The sequence below is a fragment of the Dipteris shenzhenensis genome, chromosome 8 (assembly GCF_047967505.1).
Source record: "Dipteris shenzhenensis isolate YYH24624 ecotype China chromosome 8, Dip_SZ_1.0, whole genome shotgun sequence".
Classification (NCBI taxonomy): domain Eukaryota; kingdom Viridiplantae; phylum Streptophyta; class Polypodiopsida; order Gleicheniales; family Dipteridaceae; genus Dipteris; species Dipteris shenzhenensis.
In genome coordinates, this window is record NC_141603.1 from 40,650,884 (window position 1) to 40,665,073 (window position 14,190).

Here is a 14,190-nt window from a genome sequence, read left to right on the forward strand (position 1 = left end):
ATTAATTGTCTAATGGAAATCTTTCGTCTCACATTATTTGACTAATTAAAATCTTTTAGTCTCACATTAGTTGCCTAATCAAAATCTTTCATCTCACATTAGTTGTCTTATTAAAATCTATTGTCTCACATTATGGTCCTTGGCGTGTCAAAGGACACTATCTAGTCACATAGCTGAGAAAACATTGCCCAAGTAAACTTTGGAGAAGATTAACAATTCAATAGATTAGACACAGATTACATAGATTACATCTCAAAGACTCCTTTCCTTTAGATTACATCTCAAGGACTCCTTTCCTTAAGGGGACTGGTTCCACATTGCTTTGAGCAGGTCGCCTTTTTGAGCTCTTTGATTGGATGCTTGGACCTGTCAAAGTGAGGCATCAAGGAGGATCAAAGCACCACAAGAGGGACATAGGATAGCAAACACTCAATCTATTGCAATGTGTAATCAACAATACATGATAGGCTTCTTATATAGAGAGAGCCTTTAGAATATTCAAACCATGTGGGATCCTCTCATCCCCATCTCTCCTTGTGGATATCCTCAATCCACATCTCTACATCATCTAGTCCACATCCTAAGGTGGCTACTTTAATTCTTTCCTATATCATTCCTTAGCCTTTAATCTATGTGCTCGTGGCACCATATCTCAACACCTCCCCTTGGTGCCATGATCCATTGATTAGTACTGCAAGGTGGTTAGATGTGAGTTACAAGATCAAATCCTCCCCTGGGTGCTTACATGGCTACTCTCAAGTGGTCAGGTTTGATTTACAAACATATGGGCTGAAGGTGGCAAGGACGTTGCTTCTCAATACATGTTGTTCTTGTCATTCTGCTCGTGGCTTGATGATGACTCCACGTAGTTGAATTGCTGGTTCTTCAATCTGTGATCTTCTTACTTTGGTCTCAGCTTCTTGCAATGGTGACACTTTGGTTTGTTCTTCAGTCTGTAGTCACTTTGATAGTGACCCATCCTTTCGCAATGGTAGCAATTCATTGATGTTTTACTAAACAATGCTTGTTCTTCATTATAATTATTGCGTGTTGATGTAGATGTTGATGTCAATGTCGATGCCTTCAAATCTCTTTCTTTTTCAAGAAGAGAGGATACACATTTCTCAAACTTTGGATTTGGCAGATTCTTCAAAGTGGTTGTCAGTGCGCTGTACTCTGCAGGCATGCTTTTTAGGAGGATTGCAAGTGCATCCTTTTCCCCTACTTTTGCATTTATGCCTTCTAGTTGGTTCATAATGCTTTTGATTTTGTTGACAAATTGTGCCATCGATTCATTGAAGCTCATGTGCAAAACATAGAATTCAATCTTAAGATGAATTTCTTGGTTTTTGGCTTTTGCACCAAACACTATGTTCAACTCATCCCATGCATCTTTGGCATGATCCTTAGAGTCTATATGATGAATTATGTTTGGACCCAAGTGCAAACCAATGAGTGATATAGCTGCTTCATCTTTTTCCTTCCAAGCATCATTTTGTGCAGTAGGTATGTCTTGTTTTACAGTCTTCCAAAGCTTTTAATGCATCAGGAGATACCTCATTTGTGTAGACCAGGTGTGAAATGCTTCCCCAGTGAACTTATCAATAGTTGGGGTGTGTATTGCCATTGAAAAGGTATTACCAATTGAAGATACTTTCAAATCTAGCAGTGTCGAAAAATCCAAGTTGACAGGCATGTGGAGCTCGAGAAATAGGTCATTTTTCCTTTTTGGAGCGCATGCAAATTATTTCTGGATTGAGAGTTATGGCTTGTTAAAGTTTTTATGAAGAACGAAGAGGCATGATGATGTGGCATAGGGGGAATTCACATGCTACAGATACACTGTGCTTAGCAGGGGCTATGTGCTTAGATGGCACTATGCCACACTCATGCCACATGGCAACTAACTAAACCAAACTTACAAAGACTTAACCATGGTAAAGTTAGTCTAACCATAACCTTAACCCAAGTTACCTGCCCCTAACCTCTGGTATGACTCTATCTCTCACATGGTAGGGATAGAGAGAAGAAGCTTGAAGGAGCTGCTCTACAGAAGCGTCGACGGAGATGTGGCGGGTTGACTTGGAGCGAGAACAACAACAAGGACACGTAGCTCTGGACTGTCAAGGCGACAGAAGAATTTGGAGGAGAGGTTGGGCATTGTGAGCCGTTAGCTAGCGATTAGAGCCACTGGGTAGCTAAGCTAGTGAGACATGGCTAGTCCATCACCCTTGGGCATTTTGCACAGCGAGTTGATGGAGTCGACGCGAAGGGAGTGGCTGTCGTTCAAAGCGGAGATAGTTGAGTCGTAGGCTATGGCACCTTCTCTAGTAGTCTGAGGTAGAAGGTCGCGGGGCATAGATGAAGGTTGCAAGAGGTTGGGAGCCACTCATTGGCCAGCGTTGGCGTTGAAGATTTGCTACTGGTGGGTCGTTTGGCTATAGCTGGGTGGAGCCATAGTAGGAGCTGGAGTCGCAGCAGCAGATAAGATGATGAGTGCTTTAGGCACTGATAGGAGCCATTGGCGGAGGTCCATCATATATAGGACGTTCAATGGAGGGGTTGATTGAGCCTCCACGAGTTGTTGTAGATGAAGGTTTCATCTAGATTGTTTGAGAGCTACCGCCTTAGTCACCTTGGAGCTTTACATGCACCACTTTGGATAGTGTTTGTTGAAATCCCAATTGGAGATGCCATTGTTAGCCTCAGATAGAAGTTGTCTTTTGAATAGAGTAGAGCTTGCACTCGAGGGTTGTAGAGTAGGGTAGGACTTAGAAATCTTTCTCTCAAGAATAGTCTCTCTCATGATGAAACATCTCTCTCTCTCTCTCTCTCTCGGAATCAAGGAAACCTTTCTCTCTCACAAGAAGCAATGAACCAAATGAATAAAAGGAGCTCTCTTGAAGAAACTTTCACAAATCTCTCAATCACGAAGAGAACATAAATCTCTCACAAAGTCTCGAAGGAGATGAACAAAAATCCTATGGACGAAAATTCTCTCTATCACTCAACGGAATTGAAAGAAGACTCAATCGGTCTCAATCTCTCGGTCACTCTCTCACACTCTCACAAGGATCTCAATGCCTCATCAGAAGGTAAGGGAGCTTTGATACCATGTCAAAGTGAGGGATCAAGGAGGATCAAAGCACCACAAGAGCGACTTAGGATAGCAAACACTCAATCTATTGTAATGTGTAATCAACAATACATGATAGGCTTCTTATATAGAGAGATCCTTTAGAATAGTCAAACCATGTGGGATCCACATCTCTCCTTGTGGATATCCTCAATCCACATCTCTACATCATGTAGTCCACATCCTAGGGTGGCTACTTTAATTCTTTCCTATACCATACCTTACCCTTTAATCTATGTGCTCATGGAACCATATCTCAATAGGCCCTCCTTGCTCCTTTCCTTGCTTCTTTCTAGAAGGGGGCTAGATCCTTCCTTCAGGGGCCCGGTCCCTCCCTTCATGTCGCTTCCTCTTTCCTTGATTTGAGCTTCTTGGTTATAGGCTCGGCCCTTCTTGCTCCTTTCCTGAAGGGGGCTGGTTCATGGTGAGCCGTTAGCTAGCGATTAGAGCCACTGGGTGGCTAAGCCAGTGAGACATGGCTAGTCCATCACCCTTGGGCATTTTGCACAGCGAGTTGATGGAGTCGACGCGAAGGGAGTGGCTGTCGTTCAAAGCGGAGATAGTTGAGTCGTAGGCTATGGCACCTTCTCTAGTAGTTTGAGGTAGAAGGTCGCAGGGTATAGATGAAGGTTGCAAGAGGTTGGGAGCCACTCATTGGCCAGCGTTGGCATTGAAGATTTGCTACTGGTGGGTCGTTTGGCTATAGCTGGGTGGAGCCATAGTAGGAGCTAGAGTCGCAGCAGCAGATAAGATGATGAGTGCCTTAGGCACTGATAGGAGCCATTGGCGGAGGTCCATCATATGTAGGACGTTCAATGGAGGGGTTGATTGAGCCTCCACGAGCTGTTGTAGATGAAGGTTTCATCTAGATCGTTTGAGAGCTACCGCCTTAGTCACCTTGGAGCTTTGCATGCACCACTTTGGATAGTGTTTGTCGAAATCCCAATTGGAGATGCCATTGTTAGCCTCAGATAAAAGCTGTCTTTTGAATAGAGTAGAGCTTGCACTCGAGGGTTGTAGAGTAGGGTAGGACTTAGAAATCTTTCTCTCAAGAATAGTCTCTCCCATGATGAAACATCTCTCTCTCTCTCGGAATCAAGGAAACCTTTCTCTCTCACAAGAAGCAATGAACCAAATGAATAAAAGGAGCTCTCTTGAAGAAACTTTCACAAATATCTCAATCACGAAGAGAACATAAATCTCTCACAAAGTCTCGAAGGAGATGAACAAAAATCCTATGGACGAAAATTCTCTCTATCACTCAACGGAATTGAAAGAAGACTCAATCGGTCTCAATCTCTCGGTCACTCTCTCACACTCTCACAAGGATCTCAATGCCTCATCAGAAGGTAAGGGAGCTTTGATACCATGTCAAAGTGAGGGATCAAGGAGGATCAAAGCACCACAAGAGCGACTTAGGATAGCAAACACTCAATCTATTGTAATGTGTAATCAACAATACATGATAGGCTTCTTATATAGAGAGAGCCTTTAGAATAGTCAAACCATGTGGGATCCACATCTCTCCTTGTGGATATCCTCAATCCACATCTCTACATCATGTAGTCCACATCCTAGGGTGGCTACTTTAATTCTTTCCTATACCATACCTTACCCTTTAATCTATGTGCTCATGGCACCATATCTCAATAGGCCTTCCTTGCTCCTTTCCTTGCTTCTTTCTAAAAGGGGGCTAGATCCTTCCTTCAGGGGCCCGGTCCCTCCCTTCATGTCGCTTCCTCTTTCCTTGATTTGATCTTCTTGGTTATAGGCTCGGCCCTTCTTGCTCCTTTCCTGAAGGGAGCTGGTTCCTCCCTTCAGGCTCCTTTTCCTTGCAGTCAGCCTCAGTCTTGACGTTCTTCAATTTGAGCTCCTTGTCTTTTGCATTTTGTGCCCAAATGGAAAATTGAGCTGCAGCATATACTTTCTCGTCGTAGATAGCTATAGTAGCAAGCAGCTACATTTGATCTATCCATGACCTGGGCAATGGCAAATTGCATTCTCTACATAGCAATCTTACATGCACAAACACCCCAAAGCAAAAAACGTGCATAGGGTGGTAGCACGTAGGACATCGGATCATGCAATCATCTATGATGGAGGTATGGCAGACCATGCATTTTGGACCTTGCTGCATAGCACGATAGGCATCTGATTTAACTATTGTGGCTATCAATACCACAGTCAAGCTCTGTACATGACAAAGTTGCTTCTTGATTCCTTCCTCCCCTATCCTAAGGCTACAAATGTTCTCCTTCATCTCCTCCACTCTTTGCTCACTTTGTGAAACAACTTCATCTGAATCCCTTAGCATCTATTGAAGTTGCTTAAATCGCTAGAAAACATCAAAATGGGTCGTTTCCAAGACTTCCACTCTAGTTTGGAAATCTGTTAGGACACCAAAATACTTTTCAAAACTGTCGAAAGCCATGGCAAGCTTGTGCACAACCCTATCATAATCTTGTTGCAGGGTCTTGTAGCTTACTCTTTGAACTTCCAACAGTGTTTCAAAAAAAAACCCTCACTATGGCTGTTGCAACTTGCTCCACCATGGCTACTCTCTTCATCCTTATTGGCCTAGAGAGCTACCTCATGATTGTCTTCTCCACCCCGTCTACTCTCTGCCCCATCCTTCCCGACCTTGAATCTCTCTCACAGTTCTGGCATCACCTTTTTGGTTTTGGCATGCTCCCTTTTCATCTTCTCCATCAACTAGTCTTTTTCAATGTTCAATGCATTCTGCATGTTGCAAAGCCGTTTTAAAGACCCTCCTTTTTGGCTCTCTAATCTTCAAGCTCCTTTTGCATCATTGCTAGCTCATTGTCCAAGATGTCCCAATCATTTTTCACTTCTTCAAGCCTATCTCGGAGCTCCTTAATTCACTTCTCTACTTCTTCTCTTCTATGCCTTTCCATGTCAATCATTTTTGTAGTGGGCCTCAACTTTGCTCTTGTGCCTACAAGGCCCTTGTTTGTGCCTCCTCTACCTTGGCTTCTACACCTTCCCTGAGAATTTTCTCAAGCTACCTTGCCTTTGTTACATTGGTGGCATTCTCTTATAGAAAAGTCACCTTCTGAGACATCTTCTTATCGTATTGCTCAAAAATACCTTTGAGGGTAGATGCCATCAGGTGCATTGCAACTCCAGTGGACTGAGATGACAATTGGGATTTGCCATCCATGCAATTCTTCAGGTTGGTTATTAGGCTCTTGGAGATCGCCCTTGAGAGAGATACATCACATCCTTTCAGTTGCTCTACTACTACTACTTGAGCCTACCAAAACTTCACGATTCCTCTCGTATCAGGAAAGAAGTGAATGGTCTTTTTCAGCACACCTTGGAGGTCTGTTGGCAAGCTAGAAAGATTGACCCCACCATCTTTATTAATCTGAGCATTGGGGTATACGTCTAGAATATCCTATCTCTTCCACTGCTTCTCAAAGAAGTGTGCTTGCAAATTGCCTCTCCAAGAATGCCTAGCAAGTTTTTATAAATGTAAGATCCTCTGTTCAAATTTTTCTCAATATAAGTTGTTAATTTTTATATAACCTGTTATTGGATGTAGATGTACATTGTAATCTCTTTTGCTCAATTTTCACTCGATGAATTGTAGCTAGTTGTCTAGATGGCACCACTGGACTCCAGTTATCGTGGTGGCTCGAAATACTTTTTCCCTCATTTATACTTACAGCAAAAAGGACTAAAATACTAGTAAAACCAAAATAGCGCTAAAAGAGCTCCAATGACCCACCAATGTGGTTGCATGGAGATACATCTAGAAAAATACAATTAAACTTCTAGCAAATGCAATTGACAATATGGCCCTTGAGGAGTCCCCTCTAGGGGCAAGGGCCATATTGACATGCATTATATAATATCCAGGATGCCACTAGATAGATATGGCATGTCGATATGGCCCTTGCCCCTAGAGGGGCCCCTCAAGGGCCATATTGTCCATTGCATTTTGCTTGGTTGCATAAGGAAATACATTTTCCTTGGTACACAAATATATAATTCCAAGAACCAGTGTGGTGGCTATCATAGATCTCCCGGCATCATAGACCTCCTCTTGTAATGCGTAAAAATAGGTAATGGAGCTATAACTCTAGGAACCAATGCGGTGGTCGCTCTAAGACAACCTTGAATTCTGGGCAATGATAGGTAGACCAGAGGCTGCACTGAGGCGATGCTCAGAATTATAGATTGCATCTCATTTTATTACGCCAAAAACCAGCTCGGTGGTCTCTCCAAGCCAACCTACAATTTGCATGGGCAAAGTTGTGGCAGTGAAAGGCTCCATGATGACAGGTGGGATATTGAAATCTTGAAGCACAAGATCAAGATCTAGACCTCCTATTAGCTCCCTCATAAAATTTGGCAAATAAATTCTAGTGGTTGAAATTTCATTGCTAATGGCGGTGATGCATCATGCGTACCTACTCTCTCCATATTCTTTCTTTACCTTCCTTGTTGTAGGATGCCTCTTTGCTACCTACTCTCTTTGTTGCAGTTCTGGGTAGTTGGTTCATTGTCTTCATCTCTACATTTGGGAGTTTCTTGTAGAGTCTCTCCCATGAGTCTTGCTTTTGGCGAGTGATTGTTTGCTTTGTTTGGGTGCCTGTAGAAGGAGCTCTTGCAAAAATTCTCTTCGTCTATGTATTAGTGAGTTCCTTGCAAAGTCTTTGTGTTGTATTCTACTCTTCTTATTGTTCATGAATGGTCTTTCAATGCCTCTAGAAAGAGCTATTAGATGTTTGTCAAGACCTTTGTCTTCTAAAAAGCAATCTTTCAAAACACCATGCCTTTGTGTGTGCTTGCTAGAAGACCCTTCTCACTTTCATCAGTTTGAAGTAGGCTTATTAGTTGGTTTCTTACAGATAACTCATGATATTCGATGCTTGTTTGTTGGGTCACAATTTCTTATGAATAATAAAGTCGAGGCTTCGGCTCCTCTATAGCCCATTGTGATCTCCTTGTTTTGCCTCTTGATGCTGCACTATCTTGAGTATCTTTGCTTAAGGCTCCCCATCTACTATACCTCTTTCACCCAGTGATGGCTTCCCCTACTAAACCACTCGAGTGGTTGTCAAGCTAACTAGGACCCTTTCTGTGGTCCTCATCTTGGGGAATAGTTGTTTAAGGCCCCTCCTTGTGATAATCGTCTACATGACTACCATCCACTTCATTGAAGCTGCTTTCCACCCCTTCGCATCACACATATCCCTTTGATCTAGCACACCACTTATCCATCCTCCAACATCTCCTCTTTCTTCCTTGCTCTCCAAGTGTTCTTGCTACCCTCCATCAAAGATCCAACTTCCGATCCCTTCTCACTCTGCAATAGCACGACCTCTATTTCCCGTGTAATTCATTTTTTATCTTTTTGCATGTTGTAAGATCCTTTTTATCCCATACTCCATATGGGGCTCACCACTAGACCAAACAATTTGATGTGTTTTACGTGACCCAAGAGTTGGATTATGCTATTAGGTTTGTCTTGCATGATGTCCATAATTATAGTGCTACACTTTTCACTCCTTACCCATGTCTAGTTTGATCATCTTTTGTAGACTTGGTAAAGTGATTGCTTGTTCTTGGTGAGACTGCATCAGTTGAAATCACTCTCTGTTTCCATAGTCTTAGATCCAATATTAATTTGATCTGGATCTCCTCTTATGTATGCTTTCAAAGAAGGAAAATCATATGTATGCTTCTTTAATGAAGAAAACAAGCTGAATTTCATTCATGTGGCCTGCCTAGAGAGATAGAAGAAGAAGAAAAGAGAGAGAGAGAGAGAGAGAGAGAGAGAGAGAGAGAGAGAGAGCCATAAGGAAGTATCTATATTCTTGATGTTACTTTCTCTAAAAAATGGAAGCTTGGTTAATTTCAAAAGACATACATACATGTCGATCCTTAAGAAAATGCTTACAAGAGATTACAATTTTTGACACTCTGTTACAAAGAATTTTCTCTTTCAAAAAGAAAAAACTAATAACAGAAATGGAAACTTTGTTTTGAATTCAAAATAGACAAAGGTACATTTGCATCATTGTCAACAAAACCATTTTCTTTTATCAATGCAACACCAACTAATTAGTCCAAGAGGAGCCCATGAAAGAAAGCTGACAAAGGAAGCCCATAGAAAGTTAATAGGATAGATAAGGAAAAACGGAAAAACATCTCCAAATTATTTTTGAGTGTCTGGGAAAATGATCAAAACAATCCCATTAGACAAACTGCTCAGTTTTGCAAGAAACTCTCAAAGCATTTCAAGTCTAGAGAGCGAATCTTGGGTACTCTTCCTTCTTATAGTTAGTCCTCAAACTCTTAGCTCTAGGCTATAGGTTGGCAGTAGTCTAGAACCAGAGGTGTTTTTCTCCCCGTTAGCCTCTTCATAGATGTGCTTGACCCTACTGTTAGATATGCTCAATTCCCCCCCCTCCTGTTATCGACCAGTGTTCCAAGGTGCTCAAGTTATAAGGCCCCCATATGAGGAGAAGCCATGTGTGAGCCCAGGACACTGGATGGATCCTAACTTGCATGTCAGATGAGGTCTATAAATGATACCGTTGATGGTAGAAAGGTGATTGTGTGTAAGCCCCTTCCTCTCGCTGGGGTCTAGGGGCTAGCTGGGGGGTCCCAAGGGGGCCGCTGGCCCCCCTGGTGGGGGTTCGGGGGCAAGAGCCCTCGTGGCGACAATATAGAAAATATTCCTTGAATATTCCATAGACAACTAGTCAGTTCCATCAACTAGGTTGATTGTTCAGCTCGACCGACTAGGTTGATTGGTCGGCTCCACTGACTACATTGATCCGACTACCGCCCTCATAGCTATAAAAAGGTGACCTTCCCAGTCCATTGTACTAGATTAGATCTTCCAGTAGAGATCTTCTAGCTAGTAGCTCTTCACCTAGTATCTGTCTAGATCGCCATCTAAGCTCCACTGTGGGAGTGCACGCGTGGACGGAGCCATCATCTGTACTGTATCAGTATTGAAAGAAGATTTTGTTCATCTCCAGTTTGCTGTGTACTCTCTATTCTTTGTTCAGTTTCTACTAGTGGTGACAAAAAGAAGAAGGGCGGCAAGAAGAAGTTTCAGGGAGAATGCTTCTACTGCAACAAGAAGGGCCATGTGATTGCAGATTGCTGTGTCAAGAAAGTAGATGTAAAGAATGGTACCCTGAAGAAGATAGATAAGGAAAAAGAGACAGATAACACAGCGGAAGCAGAGTTGGATCTTTTTCTAGCCATTGAGGAAGAGCCCCACCCTCCTAGTATCCACCAGTGGTCCAAGGTGCTCAAGTTATAAGGCCCCCATATGAGGAGAAGCCATGTGTGAGCCCGGGACACTGGATGGATCCTGACTTGCATGTCAGATGAGGTCTATCAATGAGACCGTTGATGGTAGAAAGGTGATTGTGTGGGAGCCCCTTGCTCTTGCTGGGGTCTAGGGGCTGGTGGGGGTTCGGGGCGAGAGCCCCCGAGGCGACGATATAGGGAATATTTCCTAAATATTCCATGGACGACTAGTCAGTTCCACCGACTAGGTTGACTGGTCGGCTCCACCAACTAGGTTGACTGGTTGGCTACACCGACTACGTTGATCTGACTACTGCCCCATATCTATAAAGAGGCGACCTCCCCAGTCCATTGTACCAGATTAGATCTTCCAGTAGAGATCTTCTAGCTAGTAGCTCTTCACCTAGTATCTGTCTAGATCGCGATCTAAGCTCCACTGTGGGAGCGCAAGGGTGGACAAAGCCATGATCTGTACTACATCAGTATTGGAAGGAAATTTTATCCGTCTCTAGTTTGCTGTGTACTCTCTATTCTTTGTTTAGTTTCTGTTCCGCTGCACCATGTAATTTAACACCTACAACTGCTACCCCCACCATTTCGGCTTCAATCTTGTGTCTTCCAGCATGATCCACATCTGTCTTTGCTCTATGCAATTCATATTGTGCAACACGGGAAGAAAAGAAAATTAGTAATGCTAGAATGTAGCTTGTAGAGAGTATACAACAAAGAAGCTACTACTCATGTCTTGGTCAAATTAGACGATCGATTCTTTAACGTCTAGGCAAAACTTTCACCAATTTAATAGAAAACCTCGTCAGAAGATACAAAAAGAGGAGTTAGGAAGGAAACCCAAGATCCAATTACGGTAAGAAAATCAAGAACTTTTGATTGCAATTAACAAACCAACACGAATAACACTTTCCAGTGTGAAGGCACCGGCTGCAAGGGTACCAAGCTCACCTATGTGTTCTTTCTTCTGTTTGTTTGCTTCTGATCGGGCAACTTCTCAAGCCTTTGCTCTTCCATGTAGATCGCAGACTGATTAGAGTCCCCTTGGCCTTTATAACCGCCTTGGCCCTGATAACCCCCTTGTCGCCCGCTGATAGCCCCCCTGCCCCTGATAGCCTTCTCCATATCCCCTTGGAGGAGAATACCATCGTTGTTACCCATAGTTAGGGGGAGGCTGACTATAAGAATTAGGAGGAGGAGCTTGGCCATAGCCATAACTGGCAGGCGGGGGAGGAGATCGTCCATACCCATAACCAGGTGGTGGAAGGAGCACCATATTCTCCCTGTGGTAGCTGCTACTACGGTACTCATCATCCTCATCATGGTGGTGGTGCTAGGGATGAGGCACTGTAGATGCAAAATCAAGGGAATGAGGAAGAAAGTCGGGATGACGAAGGAAGAACGCTCAAATTCACGACGATTTGAGCCATAACATGGATGGTAAGATAGTGAGCATGCAGAATCCATGTGCATGAATGACAAGAGGATTTCAGAGCAGCTGTGCATGTCATGAAGAGAAACGGCACAAAAATTTGACACGTGGTCAAATATGCCTTCTATTTTATAGTGGCCTTTCTCATTTGACACGTGGCCGTTTTCCCACACTTTCATGCACTCAAAAAATATTTTTCCTTCCCAAGTTAAAAGACGAAACCAAGGGCTTCCCCATGGGGCAGGCCAACAAATCCAAAGCTTGTTATGCTTTTCGCGTTTACATGTAAAAATAAATCAAAAAACTCACACCCCTAGATGTGTATCAAATCAATGTCAACCATTGAGACACATGGCAACCATAATAAATATAAAAAGGTTTTTTACTATAAGGGTGTTTACACACTTGGCCCACCTTGGGCATGCCCAAGGTTCATGGACGGGCAAGATTGCCCGCCCACGGTGGAGATGCATTCAAAGAGTGTTGGGCGGGGCTTTGGCGACCATAGTGTGTAAACACCGTTACTCCATGGCCTTATTGTATTATGGCTTTATGGTGCCCATAGTGTGTAAATTGAAGAAACTCCATGGCTTTATGGTATTAGGGCTTTATGACGTTTTAATTAAATTGATGATATTGACGTGGTGCTTTTCAAGCTCTAAAATATTTAAGAACAGCTTGCTTTCCATGATTGGTGCCCGTTGCAGTGAAGCTACGCCGAAGAATCATAATCAGGTATTGTGGGCACTTATTCAGCACGGACTCGAGTCTCCCTAGTGTCTTCCAATTCTGTTGTTCTATGCCTGTTTGTCTCCAGACTCTCCACAGTTTTGAGCTTCTTATCAATTTGCGTCAATGATTGTCGCTAGTTCTTCCGAATTTTAGAAAGCGCGCCTCAGAACTTTGCTGTCAAAATCTGTTATGCTGCAACAAGCTTTTGACGTTCTGGGATGCAGGGATCCTCAATTCTTTTCAGAATGGCTGCACTGTGCTAAGATACAAATTCACTGTCATGCTAGTCTTTTCGTCAAAACTTATTTTCATCGAGCGTTGTGATTTTTTTGGGAAGAGATTACCTTAGCAAAGCGACAATCCTATTTAGCAGTACGCAATCATGACTGAAGTTTCAGGTTTTTCTGTCCTCACCTAGGTTATGTAGTATGCTCCGCTTGATGGATAGCCATCTTACTAGAATTGTACTGGAAGATCTGACATTGCAAGCAGAATAAAGTAAGCTTTCATAATTCAATGACGATTGTCTCACGACTTTTTTCCACCTGTTCTGGCATCGACAAACGTTGCAAGAAAGCAGAATATGGCTTCCAGCTCTCCATTCAAAGTCATAACGATTTCTTCTGCAGAGGATTGGGAGCAGAAACTTCGAGAAGCAAGCTCACAAAACAGCGTTGTACGCTTCCTTCTCCTGAGCAACTTTTTATGCTCATCAGCCCCGCTGCATTGAACCGAATTCATTGGAACATGAAATCGTTGAGCATGCTTGTTGCTTTCTGGTTAGCAACGTAGCTGATTAACTGAATGAATGTGAATGAAAATATGCGCAGGTGGTGGCCTTTTTCACGGCATCATGGTGTGGACCTTGCAGAGTTATTTCTCCTACTTTCCATAAGTTTTGTTCTCAATACGCGCACCTTATGTACCTCGAGGTGGATTTTGACTCACATACCGTAAGTAGCTTATCAGGACCTAGAAAGAAAGATAATTTCTATATACAAATTTGAAATTTGAGGATGAGTTCCACTATGCTTTTGAATTGATTAATGACCATCGTAAATTTATTGCAGGCCCTTTGTGAGCGATGGGGGATCAGGGCACTCCCGAGCTTTGTTTTTATATACAATGGGCAACAAGTCAGAAAGCTTGTCGGAGCTTATGAGCTCCAACTTCAAAATTTTATGCACTCTTGTGACGAATTCAGTGGTCAATATCAAGCAAATAGTCTCTTGGCCTTACCCCTTGTACCGTGAAGTGGGGATAAAGTGATTGTGTGAAGAAATTGTATTGATGCACTTAGAAGATATCGTCATTTGTGTCGCATGCCAAAAAGTGATATGATATGAAGCATTGATTTACTTCATCTAAAATTACCATTTTCAATAAAGCGACCTCTTGCTCACAAAAGAGAATAATATAGGATTTTATATATCCTCTCTATTCGAGGTACATGTATGATTTTTATATATCCTTCCTATTTCAAGGTATGATATAGTAACACTAATTATTCAAGCCAAAGTGAGCTCCCTCCCTCTCTCTCTCTCTCTCTCTCTCTCTCTCTAACACACACACACAGATAGTG

At 42.8% G+C, this 14,190-nt stretch overlaps 1 pseudogene across 1 annotated transcript; it reads left to right on the forward strand.

Moving 5' to 3' along the window:
- The first annotated feature begins 13,191 nt into the window (after positions 1-13,191).
- Positions 13,192-13,861, forward strand: LOC147899504 (thioredoxin H1 pseudogene; annotated as a pseudogene). The gene is made up of 3 exons (XR_015541378.1): positions 13,192-13,284; positions 13,439-13,561; positions 13,679-13,861. The product of XR_015541378.1 is annotated as a thioredoxin H1 pseudogene (transcript).
- The last annotated feature ends 329 nt before the right edge of the window (positions 13,862-14,190 follow it).